At 41.7% G+C, this 18,934-nt stretch overlaps 1 long non-coding RNA gene across 1 annotated transcript in view; it reads right to left on the reverse strand.

The window, feature by feature from the left end:
• The window catches only part of LOC137222600 (uncharacterized), a 121,140-nt gene that overhangs the window by 26,798 nt on the left and 75,408 nt on the right, over window positions 1–18,934 (reverse strand). Inside the window, exon 4 of the long non-coding RNA XR_010942512.1 lies at window positions 14,365–14,520. This is a non-coding gene — a long non-coding RNA (uncharacterized lncRNA). The remainder of the gene's footprint in view (window positions 1–14,364; window positions 14,521–18,934) is intronic.

Consider the following 18,934-nt stretch of genomic DNA (forward strand, 5'->3'; position numbering starts at 1 on the left):
GTCTAGGCCTGACCATCTCATTTCCGTTGGAGTACTACAGAAGCTTCCTGGATTCCAGCCATATTATATACAAATCCATCCTCCACATGGTAGCCAAGAGAGACCTTCTCAAAATAAAACTCTGATCATGTCACTTCTCTGCTTACAACTCTTCAAGGATGTCCCACTGCCCTTAAGAGAGTCTAAATCTTTAACTGGGCTTATAAGACACTGCAGTATCAGGACCCCTCTTTCCTCCAGCCTCTTTTCTTCCTCGTCATCCCCACCCGGCCCCCCTCTCTCCAGCCTACTAAACCTCTTTCTATCCCCAGCGTTGGGCATGCGCTGTTCACTGCTTCCAAACACACCTCCTCTCCTCCTCACCCAGCTCTCCTCTCAGCATTTGTTTGCAGAACCACTCACGTAATGGATATTTCTTGAGGCCCTGCCAGGTACCAGGCCTGGAGATTGGCCCTGAGGAGTGCAGCAGTGAACCAGACACTCTGAAGCTCTCAGCACAGAGGCCGCTTTCCCACAGACACACTCTCAGTCCACCCGCTCTCAGCTGGTGACTCACTGGGCTGCTTTGAGCGCCCACAGCACCCGAAAGAACCACCATGTTCTATGCTAACTGTCTGTCTAATGTGTGTGCCTCTAAGTTGTCTCTAAACTGCAAACTCTCAGAGAGCAGGGTCTGTCTTGTTTCCTGCAGTTTCCCCTGAGCATAGCATCATAGCTGGCTTTTAGTAGGTGTTCAGTAAATAACTGAGAAATGAATCAATTACTCCCATTTTTGCATTACAAAGATGATGGCTCACGTGGTCAGTCCTTTTTGCTCCAGTCCTATTTGCCGTAGACTCAGGTGCCAGGAGAAGTAACAGAGCAGCCTCACCTGGGCCCCCTCCTTAAACTGTCACTGCAGACAGTTTGGGTTCAGGAATAACCCAAAATGCCTTTGGCCAGAAGACATTTTTCACTCACCAATTTTCATAACACTGTTTGTTTGAGAGGAAATTTGATCCAGATGTTTTAGGTTCATTTACATTAAACTCATCACCACATGACACTGTAACAGCTTTTGATGGCCATGAAGTCCTTTTTCACAAACGAGGCAGTTGCCTTTTGCCAGCTATAAGTGAGTGCAGGACCCCAATTCTTTGCACTTGGCTCCAAATTTAGCAAGGATCGGGGGAGTGTGAAGTTTGGCAACTGTATGTTCTCTCCTCCCTGCTGAGGCATGGAAGGGGTTTTACAGACTTTGGAATGTAGATTTCCTAATAATTTAGATGAATGTCACAACGTGATGGTTTAATCCACCGAAAGGACAATAAAACAAGATTCCTCCTTGTCTTTGTGATTTCTTCTGACCATTTGAAAAAGAAGGGGGAGAAACAAGAGAGGGGAAGGAAGGAGTTTTAGAAGAGTAAACAATTAAACACACACATGAGCACACACAACATTCTTAACAGACTAATGATTCATTAACAGCACCAGGGAATTCAAATGTGCTAGTCCCTTGGTAGGCCAAAAGCCAAGGCCCCCTCCCTGTGCTTTTCTCCATCCACCCCTCTCCCCCTGACATAAGGGTAAACTTTGGCACAGAAGGACGATTCTTCATTCCATTGTATTAACTCAACACTGCAAAACTAACTCCAAGCGATCTGTACGCATATTGTATGCCTCAGAAAATGTTCATACCAGGGTGGTTCTCTGAAACAACTGGGAAAGGTTATCTCAGCACAGTATGTTGCTCCCATCTCTGCTCACAGAGCACGTCTGTCTTTGTTCTTAACATTTTGTAATTTACCCATTTAAAAGGCTATTACCACCAATAGACTGGTGAGATCCAAGGCAGGAGTTGTTTATTCTTTTATACTCAGAACTTAGACAGTGTCTGGCACAGAGCAGTTGCTCATGAAATGTCTGATGAATGAATGAATGAATGTGTATGTCTACATTAACCAGAGCTTTCAGATTATTGTGCCACTACATAGTTACAGAGAGACACTTTGATAGATATAAGGAGATAGACATAGAGAAAGAAGAGGGAATATGGAGAAGAAAGGAAAATCCCCTATTTCTTGAAAATCCTGTGAATGGAATGAGAGAACTTTAAATAACTCAAGCAAGTAGCAGCAAGATACAGCTTTGAGCATGCCTGTACATTACTCTTTCATTTTACTTTTTTGTTTCCATTTTTATAGGCATTTGGGGAGGCAAATCCCTGAAAACGGACACTTCTCAGCCTTCCAGTGATGCTATATTTACAGCTTTTCTGCAACAGGAAAATCCATGCCTTCAACAATATTGAAAAACACTCCACAAATCCTTCAGTGAGCCAGGACAGTTATGCCCCTGCTTAGATCCAAAGTTAATGACATCTGTTTATAAAGGGGAAAAAGAGATTATAATTTTTTAAATTGTGTTTTTCCATGTGCGATTGGATTTTCTAAGTCAGCCTGAAAGCCACATGCCTGCTAGACCACAACAGTGCTCTAGAGTAGAAGCGGTGAGCCTCTGTCTGAAACCGGGGTGGGGGTGGGGGGGGAGGGTGATGTCATTCCCAGTGGTTAAGGACTGAAGGGATTACGAGATTTGGAGTGGGATTTGGAAACATCTCTGGTGCTGTGAATACTGGGGGCTGCTGGCTGTCCCTTCACCTGGGAAGAAACGCCTCGCTCTTGCCCCTCTGTTTACAGAGGCTGTGTTACAATCACTGGCCTCTTGGCTAGCACCGTGGCAGGTTATTTTTTGTCATTTTTTCCACTCCAAGTTTCAAGGGCTTTTTCTGTGGATCTTAATATTTTTCCACTTTTCTTCAAATCTTTTTGACAAGGTCTCAGATCATGAGCAATCATAAGTATAGAGGGATATTAAATGAATGGTACACTTGGCAACTTAGAAGCTACAATGGAGAAGCAATTAAGGAGGAGAGAGTGGGCTGCCGTCATCTGGGGATCACGTCAAGGCTCTAAAGGCTGCACAGCTGTTTTTGGCTGACTTGTGCGAGACTGCAAACTAACAAGACTAATATTTAGATTATTTCATCAAAATGGAACATAGTTATAGAGTATCTACGATGTGTGAAGCATCCTTCTAGATGTTGTGTCGAATTGTAACACTTAACAGAGCTTTCTTGCCACCAAGGCACTTTCAATTGCGTAAGATCTATGCAAAAATGTGGTGGTTTTGTGCTGTGTCCACTTAGCCAAGCTGAAATTACCTGTCCCAGAATTTCCTTCCCTGTTTGGTTCTGGGATACGGATGGCCACGTGAGAAATTCATGGATGTAAACGTGCCTCCGGGTTTATGCTCTGCAGATTACCGTGCGTGTTAGGCCCCGTGGCACTGCTCACACTTCCGCTGATCTGCTGTCTCGCCGAGCCCAGTGAGGGGCACCGGCCGGACCCACGGCTCCCCCTAGCTCCTCCTTCAGCTGCTCCAAGTCCTGGGCCATGTGCCAGTGTCACTCCATGGCAAAGGGCACCAGCTTCTCTGGCAGGACAACCCGGTATCCAGACTGGAATTGTTGAGGGCAAAAGCAGGTTGTCCTTGTAAAGCCCAGTTGTCCAAATGGGTTCCAGTTCACCCTTGCTCTTGACCATGTTCATCCTTCCTTCCCTACTATTGTTGCCCGCTGATATAGATTGACTTCAGTCTCAACACAAGATGCAGAGACAGCAGGCTGGCGCTCATTCCTCCTGTGGCTCCCCAGGCAGCACAGGGTCTAACCTCTTTACTAAACACCTCACTCCACACCACTCCCAGAGTCCTGCTCTGCTGATCCACCCCTGACTGATACAGAATGTAGACATATGAAAGACTCTTGGTCTGTTTAATGCAATCACTTGGGACTCCTATCCATTTGTTCCAATGATGCTGACTGACTCAGGTGTTAAGGGACTTGGAAAGTCACTTTACTCCCCCTTGACCTCACCTGTAAAACGAGGGGCGTGTCCTATCCTTGCCATATTAGCTCTGTCCTGTGCAAGGCTGAGCTGGAGCCCTGGACGTAGGGAAAGCCCTCATGCAGGGAAGCAGGAGACATGGCACTGGGGTTAGCTACCAGCAACAAGGGAACTGTTCATCTCACAGAGGTGAACTCAGAAGTGGGCTGAGGGAGTTCAGGGCAAAGCAACAATAGTGTCCATGGCAACGGCTCCAGCTCGCACAGGGCTTCTTCTTTCCCTCGCCCCTGGACACCCAGAAGTGGTGATGGGGCTTCCCACGGTTGCTCAGCACTCCCCATTGGTTGTCTTTACCCTGCCCACACCTCTGTACAGTGGGAAGCAGCTGCATAGCACAGGGAGATCAGCTCGGTGCTTTGTGACCGCCTGGAGGGGTGGGATAGGGAGGGTGGGAGGGAGGGAGATGCAAGAGGGAAGAGATATGGGAACATATGTATATGTATAACCGATTCACTTTGTTATAAAGCAGAAACTAACACACCATTGTAAAGCAATTATACCCCAATAAAGATGTTAAAAACAAAACAAAACAAACAACAAAAAAAACCTGCAACTGCTTCCGTTTCCTGCCAGAACCCTGACTGACCATAATGGGGCAGAGCCAGGGGGCTCTCAGAAGGCCTTTGGCTCCCTATAAGGAAACCCAGAGGCCCCCTTAACATAATCAAGCCCATCTGTCACTGTTGGCCATGGAAATAGTTTCTCCAAGTGCAGTAGGACCTCAGTGCCTATTGTCTACAATTCACTTTCTTTCTGAGGATCATTTGCTTAAACCTCACTGTTGCCTCAATGTTGGTGATGTTGGTCTTGGGGGTGCTGCTTATCTCAGAAAATTCTGGTCTCAAGGAGAGCTCAGGACTCTTTTTTATACCTATATTAAGCTTAAACCTGAATTAAAATTTCATCAAAATAATACCAAGCACATAACAACAAATAAAATAGTACAGAAGACCATACCCAGTTTCACTCTCTAGAGAAAATTTATTTTAACTTCTGGTTTTTGTTCTTTTGGTGGTAAGCTCCATAATTCTAGATAATATGCTTATACTCCTACTTCTTAATTTATCAATTTTAAACAATATCTATTGACTCTCCAATGTAAAAGATGAAGAATGATCTCATCCCTCCCTTTCCCACCTCCTCGTCCTCTCAATATTTAATATTTATACTCTTATTCCTTTATTTGTTACCTTTGAAATTTTAAACTTTATATAAAGTGCTACATCACCATTTCTTATTTCAGCAACTTAGTTTTGTATCTTAAACATTTTTTATGAAATATGAGTATACAGAATAACATAACACCTATGTTACTTCTTAACTATCTTTTATATAAACATCTGTATATATCCATAAACAATACATAGCATTGCCTCCTATGTTTTAAAATGTACACACATGGTATTATTACTCTGAACATCTTATTTATCATTTGCTTTTTCCACTCAACTTGATGTTTTCAAAATGTATCCATGTTAATACATATAAGTTCTAGTCCTTTCATTTCAGGGGCTACCTCATATTCCTTCTATGAATGTGCCACAGTATTCAGGCTTTGTTGATGGGAAATTATAATAATAGTAATAGTAACAACGCTGAGTGCCTACTATATGCCACATTGTTCTAAGTACTTTCCATTGTTTGACTAATGTGATCCTGTAGCAATCCTCTTCATCTATGAGGAAACTGAGGCACAGAGAAGTCATGTGCCTAAAATTTCACCAGCTAATAAGTGACTATCCAGAGTCCTCGCTCTTAACCACTATGTAGTACTACTTCTCCATCTATGTTGATTCCTTTGAACCATTACACACTATGCTGCTGTGAGCTTCTTGGTACTCAAAGTGTGAGTGATTCTCTAGAATTATTGGGGTATAGAGTAGGCGCATCTTCAGTTTGCCTAGCTATATTGCCAATGATCATGTTGTTATGTCTTCCTTTTTTCTTTTCTCCTACATTCTACCCTCTGTTGGTTGCAGTTTACCTTTTATATGGCTGATATTGTTGGCATTTATATTCTGTATAACATCTGTTAACTTTTCTCTGCTTTGTCAAAAGGTTGGCTATAAAAGTTAGACACCAGTGAAAAGTATTTACATGTTTATAACCATTTAAGTATTGCTCCATGCCTGGGCAAGCAGTGTGCTCGAACTGCAGTTCCTTCCCTGTCGGTCCTATTTGACCAAGGACCACATCACGTAGAATGTTCATAGCATTAAGGACTAATGGATTCTCTTTTCCTACATTTAGCATTTGCTTTAAATCATGTCATGTTTAGTTGACTGAGGTTCTTATATAGCTTCCTCTGGCTTTTGAGGTTTCTTACTATTTTTTTTTCTTTTCATATGGTTTTCCATTATCATATTCCAAAAATGTCCCAAACTCTCTATCATAACATCTTTTCTACTGAGTGAGTTGGCTTTCCCCTCTTAAGTCCCTCCATTTTGAAGTCTTCTGTCCTCCTATAACAATCTGGACTTGCCTGAGTCTGGGCCTGCTATACTGCTCTCATCCTGGAAACTCATGTCTGTCCCTGTTCTCCTGGGTCAGAGTGGTTAATCTATGGGTGGCATATTTTCTTCCTTCTTAGTTTACTTCCTTATTTTGCCGGAGTACATCCTTAAGTAACTTCCCACAGAAGAGGGCATGAAAGATAGACTTTCTAAGTCCTCACAGTTCTGAAATGTTTTTACCCTCACACTTAATAGCTGGGCTCCATATAAAATTCTGACCAACTGTTAAGCTGTGGGAACCCCCTCGTGTCCAGCTGATATACATTATCTATATTGGAGGTCTTAGCTTTCCCACAGATTGCCAATTCAAAATTTTTGGAGCAGAGCTGACAGACTTTCTGCCCTGGATGAGCCTCAGCTCCCTGTGCTTCATGCACTAAGGTGGGGGGCAGGGGGGAATACAGGGACACATCAACAGGGCAGTTGTCTAGTTTCCCGCTCCTGGTCATGACCTTGACCCTTAGCCATACTTGCTGATGCTAAGCACAGAGCCTCTCAGTGATTTTGTCAGGTAGACTGGCCCCAGTCACCTTCGTAACCCTCCAGGGAGGTCTCAACTTTCTCCACCTGTGTCATTCAACAGTCTTCCCCCAACCACTTTCCATCTTGTGGAAATCTGTTGATTGTTTTCTATCACTGGTGTGCTTCCTGTCTTTTTCCTTTTTTTGGTTTTATACTTTTGTTTCCCCATTTATTAGCATGTGACTTGAGAAGTTATTTAAGCTTTCTGTATCTCAGTTTTCTCATACATAAAATGTGAAAAAGTGGAACCTATCTTACTAAGTTTGTTATGAGGATTAAAAGACTTACTACATCTAAGGTACTAGAACAGCATTCAGTACATGCTTAGCTCTGTACTACAAGTCAATTATTATGATTATTACCATTATTATTATTATTTGGTGGGGTCTTGAGACAGGTGGGAGATAGGATCCCAAGATTACTGTTGGCTGAAGTGTTTAGACAACTTACTAAGGACTCTGGTCTGAAATGGAGAAAACCCATGGAACGAGACCCCCTGAGGTTCATAGGTATGGTTTATTCATCTTTAGCTTGGGGTCCCTGGAGGAGTGCTTCTTAAATTTTAATGTGCATCATAATTACCTGGGAACCTTATTAAAATGCAGATTCTGATTTAGTAGGTCAAAAGTGAGCTCCACATCCTGCATTTCCAACAAGCTCCCAAGTGACGCTGAGACTTCGCAGTGTGTATGTGTTTATGTGTGCACTAGATATCAATATGAAATATATTTTTACTCTAGGTCACAGTAAAAATATTTGAAAAACATTGCCTAGAGAAATATCTTTCAGCCTCGCTTTCAGCTGTCTCCACAAGATACTCTCCCCCCAGTGCCAATGTTGGTCGTCAGGGTTTGATTTTATTCAGGAAGCAGAAGGGCTCCATACTTCTCCTAATCACTCAGCAATAAGAGCTGGTCTCAGATCCAAAGTCCTGTTATTCGAGGTCCATTCCCCGCAGTGCCTGAGATGTTACCTGGCATAATCTACATCTCCCTGCTGGTTTGCCCAGCACTTTTGGGCTTCTGGCTTGACGCCTCTTTCAGACCACCAAAGACCTGACATCCCCCAGTCCTTCCCTGGGATATCTGGTTTCATTCTTTAGCTACTGGTTTAGGGTTTCTCTTCCTTGGAAGACAGGGACAGCTGGGAATGTGGATCTCATCCTGTCTGGGTTTTCCCCTGACAAGTGGCGGTAGTGGCAGGATGTGAGGTGCTTGAAGACCACTCATGATGCTATTATCACAGAGAGCAGAATCAGTAACGAAAAGAACAGGTGCAGTGGACTGGGTTTCACTTCTTGGGCAAGCGGGAACAGCCAGCAGGGCAAGCATGGGAATCAGGACTATCACAGATTTTAAAAAAATCAATTACAGGGAGGGATGAATAGGTGGAGTATATGGGATTTTTAAGAAAGTGAAACTATTCTGTATGATGTCCTAATGGTGGGTATATGTTATGATACATTTGTCAAAACCCACAGAATGTGCAACATAAGAGTGAACACTAATGTAAACTATGCATTTTAGTTAATAATAATGTATTAATATTGGCTTATCAATTGTAGCAAAAGTACCACACTAATGCAAGATGTTAGTAATAGGGGAAATTGGGGAGGGAGGTGAGGGTAGGTATATGGGAACTCCCTGTACTTTCCACTCAATTTTTCTGTAAACCTAAAACTGCTGTAAAATATAAGGTCTATTAATTTTTTTAAAAGTAAGTAGAGACTAAAACTAAACTCGCTATTGTGATGATTAAAATGGAAAAAACATATGAAAGCACTGAAATATCCACAGTACCAAAAAAACCAGAACAGTCAACAAGCCATGACATACACGAATACATTCTCCCCTCCCCCACTCCTCTCCCCAGCGGTGCCCACTGCCATTGCAGTGGTCTGTATCCTTACAGACCTTTTCATATGCATTTTTATATATAGGTAAGGGAGATAATACTTTTGAAATACCTCCCAATATTGTGCATTCTTTTCAGTAGGTTGCTTTCCCTTCCTGCACCCCATGTACTAATAAGGCCAAGCCATGTGGCTTATTGTCTCCCGGAATCAGGCTAAGACACAGATCAGATCAGAAGAGGAAGTGGAACCTACTATGCCTTCTCACCTGGAAGTAAATGTAAAAGAAAAAAGAGGGTAAGAAATTCAGGCAGAAGGGTTCTTGTTTTCTCCCATCTCTGGGCTGTATGTTGGGATAGGTGATGGTTTAAAGGCATTCAGATCTATATAAAGGAACCCCAGACCACTGGGGCAACAGTGCTCAGCACGCCCTACAGGGACTGCATTTCCAGACTTTGGAATTTCACTGCGAGCCACTTATGTATCTACACGATGAGCATTTTCCTGGGATGGAAACCTAGATGGTGACTTACTGAAATGCATTGTATGGGCATGGTTCTTATTATAAAACATAATATGTGCACATGGAAATAATCATTTAAATGGAAAGGTATAAAATAAAAAGTAAAAATCTCATTCCAAGATCCCCACTTTTCACAGGTAACAGTTTTTCATCTGTTTATAGTTTTTTGTTTTCTGTAGTCAGCCACATAACTGGAATAACATGTTTATGCTGTTTCCTGATTTATCAACTTCAAGAAGAATTTATTGAGTACCACTTTTAAAAATAAAAAATTTGGCTCAGTTATATTCAACCTGCTTCCAACTTTTAACTTATTTTTATTTTTACTCCTATTAGCTATTTTTTATAACTTTAAAAATACTGCTTTTTTAATGCGAGGAAATACATGCTCTTTTCCCTTCTCTTTCTCCCTCTTTCCCCTAACTTCCTTCTGTACTATTATGTTCCAAGGTCAATAACGTTTGCATTCTCTTTTATAATCATAATCAAGTCTTACATGCTTTATCTATAGAATAATTCTTTTAAAAATCAAAAGAGCATTTATAATGATTGTGTAAATATCACTTATTCCTGATTGGGATAATATAGCCTAGCCAGAAAAATATGTCATAGAGGTAAAGCATGTGGCTTAGAATAGCTCTGCCACGTAAGAGCTGTGTGACTTAGTATAGTTACTAAACTCCTCTGTGCCTCAATTATTCATCTGAAAAACTTGGAATAATAATACCTACCCCATAGGGTTTGAAAATTAAATGGAATTATCAAAAGCACTTAGCACAGTGCCTGTCACCTAGTAAGAATTTAAATAAAAATTAATTATTATTATTATTTTGGTAGTGTGAGTGGACCCATTAGAAAGGTGTGTAGCTCTTATGTTATTAAACCTGTGTCATGCTAAGGAGACTATTCCTAATACCAAGGTTGAATGGATTCTCTCTCTCTTGATACTCCATCCGTTCAAAATCATGCCAGAGTTTAATTTGCTTCATTTTTAGACCATGACTTTTTTTTTAAATCTCCTGACATGTCTAAGTGCCTATTTTCTTGTTAAGGAAAGAAACTTATAATAGCCTATATCATACTGTGTGTTGAATGCCCAATTTTGAGAAGAGATTGTACAATTCCCTACAGATGCAGAGAGAGAGAGAGCGAGCCCCTGGTTTCTGGCTTTGCAGTTCTGGTCCCCATGTGACCTGGCTTTTTTCCATTCCTCAGATACCTAAAAGAGTCCCTGTCCTAGCCTAATAATAGCCCCCCTACACACACACACACAAACACACACACACACAAACGCACACACACACATTCATTAAATAGTAGCACGTAATGGTTCCTTTCCTTGAAGCCCCTCCCACTGTGGAGGGAATTGCAATGAATATATCTAGGCGCTCTTCCAACCCTGACTTTTTTAATATGGTTTTAAGCTCTTCTGGTAGTCTGCTTATCCAGGCTTTCCACTCAGGGTAAAGTTATCCTGTATTCTCTCTCCCTCTCTCCCCTCTGCACCCCTTTTCCCCCTTAATACATTTAAAGGGATACTATATAAAATGCAAATTTTAATACATCAGATCCACAATACAGGAAACAGGAAGGAGCATTTTTGTTTCTTAATAAGAAAAACTAACTGATTATTCTGAATATCTTAGCAAGTATAACATCAAAATTAGGAGGGTGAGGACTTCCCTGGTGGCTCAGTGGTTAAGAATCTGCCTGCCAATGCAGGGGACATGGGTTCAATCCCTGGTCCTGGAAGATCCCACGTGCCGTGGAGCAACTAAACCTGTGTGTCACAACGACTGAGCCTGTGCTCTAGAGCCCACGAGCCACAACTACTGAGCCCACATGCCACAACTACTGAAGCCCGTGTGCCTAGAGCCCATGATCCACAAGAGAAGCCACCGCAATGAGAAGCCCGCACACCACAATGAAGAGTAGCCTCCATTCGCCACAACTAGAGAAGCCCATGCACAGCAAGGAAGGCGCAATGCAGCCAAAAAAATTTTTTAAAATAAATAAATTTATTTTAAAAAAATTAGGAGGGTGGGAGCCAATCCAAAAATCTTGAAATGTCCTAGGAATGAATATCCTTGGTGTGTAGCTTGAAATTTTGCTTAATGCCAGACTTCCCTGAAGACCAAAGAGGAGGGGTACATCATAACAGACCTAAGCTCTCTGTAGGGAACTAGCGCCTGATGTTTCACGACGTTTTCCAACAATGCAATCGGTGTCAGTTCCCCTACACTGACTGTGGTGTTTTAATAAATCAAATTATCAAAGCTTCATAGATGTTAAAAGAAATGAAATGAAAACAAGTGAAGCAAGCATAGTTTGCTACTCTAACATCAAAGAACACAAACCCATAAATCCATAGCATTCACTTTCAAAAGCAGATGATGAAAAATATGGAATGAGTTTCTTAGATTTAATTTTAAAACAGCAAAAGTATGTGAAAGCAGAAGGGAAATGCTGAAAAGCAGAGACCAGAGCAGAGGGCACTTCAGTTTAGAAGTTTTAGCTTCTCCAGGGAGCAAAAGAGCTTAGTTCCTTGACGGCTGGACAGCCACAGGCAAAGTTTGCAAGCTCTTTTTTTGTATTGAGTCCAATCATTAAGCTCAAGTGAGTAAATCAGATATCCAGGGGATACATAACACATTATGAAATTTATGCAAGAACTCTGAGTTCCTCAAGGAAAAGAAAGGTGCTAAATGTCATGAGTGATTTTGCTGGTAAGCAAACCATCCAATATTAAATTGATTTTTAAATCACATAGTCTCCTTTTCCACAAAGTCTCATTATAGTAATAGACACTTGTCACTCTTTTTTTTTTTTTTTTTTTTGGTTAGACACACTTCATTCCCCTTCTGATAACATCCCAGTTTCCTTTCAAAGTTGCTTTTCCCCAACATGTGTAATTTTGATGGGAATAGTGCCTACCCAACCCCCAGCCTTGCAAGCTGACATCGATAGGTGACCACATCCCAGTCTGTCCACGGAGTGAGCAGACAAAGTGTGATGTGGCACATAGCCAATGGAATACTCTCCCCAGCCTGAGAATCCAATGGGAGGGATACAAGGATATTAGTGGCAATTAGAATTTTTTTGTCCCTGCTGATCTGCCCTCTTGGGTTCCCCTTGTGTCCTGCCCATTTTCTAAACCTGGTCTTCCAGCCCTTCATTGATCTGTCCCCAGGAGACATCCAAAAAATTATTTTTTTTCTTGAGATCATTAGAGGCTATTTCAGTTGCTTGTGACCAAGAAGTCTAATGTATTCATTCATTCAAAGACAAAATTTCTTGAACATCTGCTATGTTTGGCACTAGGAATACAGAGACATGGTTCCTGCTCTTGGACTGATTGAGATTGTTGTGTAAATAGATAATTACAGTGCAATATAGGAAGTGCTATCATAGAGATAAACAAAGATCACAAAGGAAGACGTCAGTAATTCTGCTTAGGGAACACAGCGAATGCTCTACAGTGGAGGAAAAGCTTGAGTCTGGCTTTGAAGGGCAAGTAGGAGTTTACCTTCGCAAAAAAGATAGGGCAAGCTTTCCAGCAGAGGGAATGGCACACACAAAGGCATAGAGGTATGGAGGAACAAGTCGTCTTTGAGATGATTCCAGAATTAGGCTGGGGCAGAAGCTACATGAGTGAATGAGTTTGGATGAGGTTGAGGCTACATTACGAAGGATCGTGTGCTCAGTGCAATAGGATTGTTGAATAAACAGCCAGTGGACTGGCTGATGCAAAGAAAATCGAAAGCACTGCCATCAAATACACGAGATCTCAGAAACAGAAGCTGCACTAAAGTAAAACTTAAAATGGAAAAATAGATGCTTCAAATCAGTCATGAATAACTTTGTTTTTCAAGGATTGATTCAGGAAAAATAAAAATATCTGCAGACCATATTTTAAAAACAAAACAATCACTTTAAATTTCCGGGGATCCCAGTTTTGATGATGTACTTTATTGATCAGAAGAAGGTCAAGGAGATAACTGGCAACTCTTACTAGCTGCTAAAATGTCAATACTTGGGAATAGTTGAGAATGACCTATCACTGGGAGACAGTTCTCCACTGGTGCCTCACATTTCTGCAACCTCGCAAGCAGAGACAATGACTGTTCTTTGTTTCAGACTACCTTTCCAAGGATGTGTGTAAGTGGACAGCCTCAGAAGATGGCAGTACTATCCCCTATGGAGCAAAGGCGTTATACTGAGCACCTGTTCAGAGCTCAGCCCTGGGCTGGGCTCTATGAGAGATAAGAACAAAGAATAAAACATAACCCCGAGAGAGGTGACAAACATGTATGAAACCAGAGTGAATAACATGAAACAATATATAATCAAGTACTATAGACTCTAGCAACAGGTGTCGATTTATATTGTTTAGATGCTTAGTAAGATGTTTTGAATACTGTCAAATTTCAAAGGAGGCAGTTATCAGTGAAGGCTCAATGATGCCAAGAAAGCTTCTCTGGAGGGAAACTTCAGCTGGGCTCTGAAGAACGGGAGGATTTTTATGGGAGGAGACAGAGAAAAACATTTGTTATGAAAGTCAAGAGTGAGATGGTTTAAGGAGCAAGTTGGTGGATGCTGCGTACCTAGGCTGTCTCCTGTCTTTCTCCTCTAGGTGCCTCAATGTCCTGAAATCTGGCTAATAATGTCCCTATTCACTGGGGAAGTCAGAGGGAAGCAATGAACCAGCAGGTGAGAAACCTCTTGAAGTGAGAGCACATAAAAGACAAGATAGGGCTTCCCTGGTGGAGCAGTGGTTGAGAGTGGTTGAGAGTCCAATGCAGGGGACACGGGTTTGTGTCCCGGTCCGGGAGGATCCCACATGCCGCGGAGCGGCTGGGCCTGTGAGCCGTGGCCGCTGAGCCGGTGCGTCTGGAGCCTATGCTCCGCAACAGGAGAGGTCACAACAGTGAGAGGCCCGCATACCACAAAAAAAAAAAAAAAAAAAAAAAAGGACAAGATAAATAGACTGATTAAATCAACAATTACCTTATTACTGCTGAATCTTCTCTTCAGGCTAAGAGTCCCCTAGTAGCTGTACCCACGTGTCACGTGGCAAGGCATGAGTCCTGTCCGATGTTCTGGGTGACTACAGCACAATTTATGTTCTTCTCACATGTGGTGCTCAAAATTCTCCAGAATAACCTGACAGGCACAGATTGGAGATAGACTTTCACCTCCTTTGGTGTAGATATTGTATTTGTACCAATGCAGCCAAAAATGCCACCAGCTCCATTAACTCTCATAGCCTCGTCACCTAACGTTCCCTTTTAGTTGACAGTGATCTGCTACTGTATTTTTCCATCCTGTACTTCTGGACTCAAAAGCAGGAATTTCAACTCAAGCTTCAATCTGCTGTCTCTAGATGACAGCTGATACAAAATGGCAGTAATAGTTGAGCAGATCAGCAACCTCAAGTGTGGGTCAGATGGTTACCTAAACTAGACATCATCACCCAACTGGGAAGACTCGGCCTTTATCAATCCATGGTCTCCAAGCACAGCTGGGCCTTCAGCAATCGCCTTCCTTCTCCAGGCCCTTACTCCTGACTCTCCCGTGTTCTCGGATGACTCTGCCTCCTACATCAGGCTGGAATTTCCTCCCAGGACCCCTGCAGGTGTTCATCTCCACTGGCACCAACACTTTTCCCTTCCCTCTGTGATCCAAGGCTTTGCTTTGGCTTTTCATGGTCATCGTTCCAATAGCCCAGGTCCCCTCTTCTGTATCTTTAATAATGCTCTCCTGACTGGTTCTTCAACCTCAGCTCAAAAAAATATCCTTTCTATCTTTTTCGTAAAACCCATCTGCTAAGAACTGAATATGTGTGTCCCCTCAAAATTCATATGTTGAAGTCCTAACCCCTAGCATGGCTGTATTTAGAGATGGGGCCTCGAAGGAAGTCATTAAGGTTAAATGAGGTCCTAAGGGTAGGGCCCTGATCCTAATCTCCCTCTCTCCATAGGACACACTGAGCAAAGGCCATGTGAGGACAGCAAGAAGGCAGCCAACCACAAGCCAGGAAGAGAGCTCTCACCAGAAACAGACCTTGTTGGCAACTTGATCACAGACTTCTAGCCTCCAGAGAAAATAGATTTTTTTGTGGTTTCAGCCACCCAGTCGGCTGTAGTCTGTTATGGCAGCCCGAGCAGACTGAAATGCCATTCCTTGACGTTCCCTCACTCCAGCTATTGTCCAACTGCTCCATTTTGGTCAGAGACAAGTTTCTGGAAATAGCTCCCTAGTTGCCCTGTTTCTACTTTCTCACTTCCCGTTCACTCTCCAACCCATGTCGTGTGGCTTCAGTCTCTACTGCTCTGCTAACTACGCTCTCACAGAGGCTTCCTAGGACCTGTGATGATGAAAGCCAGGATGGGGAATTTTTGTACCATTCAATGCATTTGGTTGTTCCTTCCCTTGTCCATTGTGATGCTCCTGGTCTTTCTTCCACTTTCCAGCCACACCTTTCAGTCGTCTTCCCAGCTACTCTCCCTGCCTCACATTCTTCACTGATGACCTCTGCTTTTCTTCTTCTATATTCGGATACTTGAGTGACCTCAATCCAACTCCAACTATAACCTACAATGTGATGACACTCAAATATTTATTCATGGTCAAATTCTCTCTGCTAAAGCGTCACGTGCCCAATGGCCTAGGTCATTTGAATGTTCCTAAATTACCTTAAACTCAAATGTTTCCAATACTGAACTCACACTTCTTTCCTTCAAACACATTCCTCCTCTAATATTCCTCATCTCAGTGACCATCATCCTCCTAGTCACTGGAGCCTGAAACCTGGGGTCATCCTAGATCTATTCTTCTCATTCAATATTTGCATCTATATGAATGTATGAGTATATTCACATATAAGTATAGAGAAATAACTGAATGTTAGCCTGAATTAACAAGCCACTATATTATACCATTTAACCCTATAAAGTGGACACTGTCCTCCTTGTGCCTCTATTTTACAATTGAAGAAAGAGATTTCTAGAGGTTCAGTAATAAGTCCAGAGTTGAACATCTAGGAAATGGCAGAGCAGATTTGAACCCAGTTATGTCTTACTCCAAAACCCAAACTCTTAACTATACATACTACCTTGTAATAACTATTGTTTCAAATATAGCTATAATTCATTGTCAAATCTTTATCTCCACAGTTACTTCTTGTCCCTTCTTACCTAGATTACTGAAATAGCTTCCTAATTATCCCCCTTGACTCCACTCTGGACCAATCCCAGGCCAACTTCAACATGCCACCATAGGAATCTTTAAAAAAAACTCTGATCATTTCCCTTCTGTACTTGAGACACTCTGTTGCTCTTCATGGCCTGACTCTTTAGCCCAAAAGACACCTTGTGTTGTAGCCACTGTCTCTCCTTCTAGCCTCCCCATTGGTTCCAGAGCTATTTGCTGTTCTTCAAATGTGCATAAATTTTTACAACTCCAAATTTTATATATTTGTTCTCCACCTTAGATTTGCGGCAGACACTGCAGTTGACTAATCCAGCAGCCCTTCCCAGCACTCTTCTCCAGGTAACCTCCCTCCCCAGAGGCTTGAAAGCCAGATCCTCCTTTGCCAGCTTCCTTGCACTTCGAAGTAGCCACATGACCCACTTCTGGCCAATGAGATGCAAATGAATGTCTGCCATGGAACTTCTAGGAAAGTGACAGATATGGCTGGTGCTGTCCTTCCTTCTTTTTCCCACCTTCAACAGGGATGCTATTTTTGGATCTGTGGCAGCCATGTTGAAATCAAGAGACCATAAAACATGAGGATGAAAAGCCATCACACCAAGGATGGCAGAGCAGAAGAATAAAGAGCTCAAATGAACAGCTGAAGTCAATGTCAAAGGCCTCTAGACTTCTCATCTAAGCCACTGTTAGTCAGATATTCTGTTACTTGCTGCCAAATAACTCTTAGCTGATACATGGATCTAAAAACTTCTACTCTTTTAAAATTCAATCCAAGGTCAGGTGTCTGTCCTGGGGAATATTCCCTGATTCTGATTGGGGTGTTCATCCTTTGGCTCCTAAAATAACCTATGCATAATTCTATCACAGGACTTATCACACATGATGTAACATTTGTTTGCCTGTCTTTCCTACAAGACTGAGGGGTTAGAAAACAAGTTCACATCTTATTTGATCTTAAATTCCCAGTGACTAGCACATCGCCTGACACGTGGTAGGCCTTCAAGACCTGACACATCGTAGGTTTTGAGTTATAAAATGCACTTTGAATCCTCCCTTTTGAATAAAAGACATAGCTTCAAATCATAAACTATAAAGACGTCTCATAACTATTGTAGTGTATCTTTGAAGCTGGGAAACCCAATTTTTTGTGTAAATTTGGGCAGAAAAATGTGCCATAAGTAGAAGAAAAACTCACAGGCAGATCACAGAGCAAGGTTTGAAATAAAAACTCTCAAACAAAAACCAAGAGAATGTGTTGGCAGCAGGTATTTACTTAGAAGAAATACTAAAGGAAGTTATTTAGGCAGAAGGAATATAATCACAGATGGAAACATAGTAATACAGGAAGGAATGTAGAGAAATGGAAAAGGTAAACATGTGGGTGAAACATAATGAAAACTGACTGTTTAAAACAACAAGAATAATGCTTTGTGGGATTAAAAGTATGTAGAATTAAAACACATGACAACAATAACAATAGCCCAAACAGGAAAATTGGCTTAAATGTTGTACGGTTGTTTCATTGTCCAAGAAGTATTAACGGTATTATTAACAGTATTAATTTATAGTACAGTCTAATAAGTCAGGGATGCATGTTTGTCATCTCTGTAGTAACCACAAAAAGAATAATTTTAAAATGTATAATCAAGAAGCTAATAGCAGAAATGGAATAATTTTTAAAATACTACATTAACGTAAGAGAGGGCAGCAGATAAGAATGAAGAAAAAGAGGAAAATAAAAACAGATGGGACAGATAGCAAACAAAGAAAAAGATGGTAGATTTAAACTCAGATTGGCATCCATGGTGGACCTGCTATTCACCAAGCAGGAAAAGCCAGCCTGGGGAACAAATGTGGTTACCTTGGAGCAGGTGTGCAGAGGGAAGCAACGAGAAGATGCCTTGTGCCTTAAGATAAAGATGGAGAGATAGATTATCAGATGAACTTTCTTAACCGATTATATCTCCTGAACGTGAGTTTTTCTGAGAGTGAAAGTCTGCTGTATCCTCACAATAAACTCTCCTTTCTGAGCTAATTTCAGGCAGTTCTGTTCCAACCTTCTGTTGCAAACAAATGACCCCTGACTGAGACAGCAGTCACGGTTAATAGGAGCCGAGAAATATGGTCTCATTAGACTGGCCTCTGGGGAAAGAGAACCAGTGTCTTGATCATGAAGCTTCTATCACAAGAATGCTTTCATATTCCAGGTTTCTATAATGATGATTCTTGTTTTTCTTTTTTTAATATTTTGGAACACCGGACAATCACTCTTTATATTAATCTTAATAGAAAGGCGGTCTTGCTTATATATAAAATCGAATTCTGAAATTTGTAAAGTAAAAATGTTTCCTGCTACGAAAACAAA

This window comes from Pseudorca crassidens, chromosome 1, assembly GCF_039906515.1.
Source record: "Pseudorca crassidens isolate mPseCra1 chromosome 1, mPseCra1.hap1, whole genome shotgun sequence".
NCBI lineage: Eukaryota > Metazoa > Chordata > Mammalia > Artiodactyla > Delphinidae > Pseudorca > Pseudorca crassidens.